Source organism: Arachis ipaensis, chromosome B2 (genome assembly GCF_059453495.1).
Source record: "Arachis ipaensis isolate K30076 ecotype BB chromosome B2, ASM5945349v1, whole genome shotgun sequence".
NCBI classification, from domain to species: Eukaryota; Viridiplantae; Streptophyta; class Magnoliopsida; order Fabales; family Fabaceae; genus Arachis; species Arachis ipaensis.
The window spans coordinates 71,225,883-71,229,052 of NC_142437.1; the positions used below are offsets into that span (position 1 = coordinate 71,225,883).

A 3,170-nucleotide genomic window follows, 5' to 3' on the forward strand; every position below is an offset into this window, starting at 1 on the left:
TGAGATTTATAAGGTGACCATAGCTTGCTTCATACCAACAATCTCCGTGGGATTCGACCCTTACTCACGTAAGGTATTACTTGGACGACCCAGTGCACTTGCTGGTTAGTTGTGCGAAGTTGTGAACCCTGGTATTGGCATCATGTTTTTGGCGCCACTACCAGGGAAAGAAAGAGCGATGAATTTTACATAATTAAAGTGTAATCACAATTTATGCGCACCAAGTTTTTGGCGCCGTTGCCGGGGATTGTTTGAGTTTTCGGCAAGCTTTTGGTCCGGTAACATCAGTGCCAAGTTTGGATCCGGAAAAAGCACCAAGTTTTTTGTGCCGTTGCCGGGGATTGTTCGAGTTTGGACAACTGACGGTTCATCTTGTTGCTCAGATTGGGTAACTTTCTTTTCGTTTTCTTTTCAAAAAAGTTTTCAAAATTTTTCAAAAATCTTTCAAAAAATTCTTCTTTTGTTTTCGAAAAAAATGTTTTCAAAAATTTTATAATTTTATTCAAAATTTTTAAGAATGAATTCTAGTGTTTCACGAAGCATGTGAAGCCTGGCTGGCTGTAAAGCCATGTCTAAATTCATTTGGACTGAGGCTTGCAATTTGTTATCAAGAGCAAGCTAGTTGTTAATCCACCTGCTGCTGTTCCTGATTTACATACTGAAGCTTGGCTGGCCATTGGCCATGTCTAGTGTTTTGGACCGGAGCTTTCATTGAAAGCTTGGCTGGCTAGTGAGCCATGTCTAATTCCTGGACTGAAGCTTTAGACTAAGAATGCAAGATTCCTGGAATTCATATTAAAAATTTTGGAATCCTTATTTTTCTTTTTCATAATAATTTTCGAAAAAAAAAATATACAAAAAAAATTAGAAAATCATAAAAATCAAAAATATTTTTGTGTTTCTTGTTTGAGTCTTGAGTCATATCATAAGTTTGGTGTCACTAGCATATGCATCTTGCATTTTTTCGAAAATTATCGTGCATTCATAGTGTTCTTCATAATCTTCAAGTTGTTCTTGGTAAGTCTTCTTGTTTGATCTTTGCACTTGCATGTTTTGTGTCTTTTCTTGTTTTTCATATGCATTCTTGAATTCTTAGTGTCTAAGCATTAAAGAATTCTAAGTTTGGTGTCTTGCATGTTTTCCTTGCATTAAAAACTTTTCAAAAATATGTTCTTGGTGTTCATCTTAACATTCATAGTGTTCTTGGTGTTCATCTTGACATTCATAGCATTCTTGCATGCATCACATGTTTTGATCTAAAATTCTCATGCATTGCATCATTTTTCTTGTTTTTCTCTTGCATCATAAAAATTCAAAAATAAAAAAAAATATCTTTCCCTTTTTCTCTCATCAAATTCGAAAATTTGAGTTGACTTTTTCAAAAATTTTTAAAATCAAGTTGTTTCTTATGAGTCAAATCAAATTTTCAATTTAAAAATCTTATCTTTTTCAAAATATTTTTCAAAAAAAAAAAAATCAAATCTTTTTCAAATTTCTTAGTTATTTTCGAAAATTCCAAAAATATTTTTCAAAAATCTTTTTCTTATTTTTGTACCAAATTTTCGAAAATAACAATAACAATTAATGTTTTGATTCAAAAATTTCAAGTTTGTTACTTGCTTGTTAAGAAAGATTCAAACTTTAAGTTCTAGAATCATATCTTGTGATTTCTTATGAATCAAGTCATTAATTGTGATTTTAAAAAAATCAAATCTTTTTCAAAACTAATTTCAATCATATCTTTTCAAAATATCTTCTTTTTCAAAAATTTGATTTCAAAATATCTTTTCTAACTTCCTAACTTCTTATCTTTTCAAAATTTGTTTCAACTAACTAACTAACTTTTTGTTTGTTCCTTAACTTTTTCAAAACTACCTAACTAACTCTCTCTCTCTAATTTTCGAAAATATCTTCCCTCTTTTTCAAAAATTTCTTTTTTATTAACTAACTATTTTTATTTTTGATTTTAAAATTTTTCGAAAAAAAAAATACTAACCTTTTTCAAAAACTATTTTCGAAAATCACTAACTCTTTTTCAAAAATTATTTTCAAAAATTCTCCCTCTCCCATCTTATTCTATTTATTTATTCATTTACTAACATCTCATCTCACATCTCTGCCCTCCTCACAGTTGTGTTTCTTTCTTTACATCACATTCTTTGTCTCCCTCTTTTCTTCCACTCACAAAGGGATCCCTATACTGTGGTATAAAGGATCTCTATTATTATTATTTTTCTGTGCCCTCTTCTTTGTCATATGAGCAGGAGCAAGGACAAGAACATTCTTGTTGAAGCAGATCCAGAACCTGAAAGGACTCTGAAGAGGAAATTAAGAGAAGCTAAATTACAACAATCCAGAGACAACTTGATTGAAAATTTCGAACAAGTAAAGGAGATGGCAGCCGAACCCAACAACAATGCAAGGAGAATGCTTGGTGACTTTACTGCACCAAATTCCAATTTACATGGAAGAAGCATCTCCATTCCTGCCATTGGAGCAAACAACTTTGAGCTAAAACCTCAATTAGTTTCTCTGATGCAGCAGAACTGCAAGTTTCATGGACTTCCATCTGAAGATCCTTTTCAGTTCTTAACTGAATTCTTGCAGATATGTGATACTGTTAAGACTAATGGAGTAGATCCTGAAGTCTACAGGCTCATGCTTTTCCCTTTTGCTGTAAGAGACAGAGCTAGAGTGTGGTTGGACTCTCAACCCAAAGACAGCCTGAACTCTTGGGATAAGCTGGTCACGGCTTTCTTAGCCAAGTTCTTTCCTCCTCAAAAGCTGAGCAAGCTTAGAGTGGATGTTCAAACCTTCAAACAAAAAGATGGTGAATCCCTCTATGAAGCCTGGGAGAGATACAAAGGACTGACCAAAAAGTGTCCTTCTGACATGCTTTCAGAATGGACCATCCTGGATATATTCTATGATGGTCTGTCTGAGTTATCTAAGATGTCATTGGATACTTCTGCAGGTGGATCCATTCACCTAAAGAAAACGCCTGCAGAAGCTCAAGAACTCATTGACATGGTTGCAAATAACCAGTTCATGTACAATTCTGAAAGGAATCATGTGAATAATGGGACGCTTATGAAGAAGGGAGTTCTTGAAATTGATACTCTGAATGCCATATTGGCTCAGAACAAAATATTAACTCAGCAAGTCAATAT

General features: G+C 33.3%; 1 non-coding gene across 1 annotated transcript; it reads right to left on the bottom strand.

Moving 5' to 3' along the window:
- Positions 1–2,790: 2,790 nt before the first annotated feature.
- LOC148574331 (small nucleolar RNA R71) lies at positions 2,791–2,898 on the bottom strand. Its single transcript, XR_015906533.1, has one exon. It is a non-coding gene; the product is annotated as a small nucleolar RNA R71 (small nucleolar RNA).
- Positions 2,899–3,170: the final 272 nt, after the last annotated feature.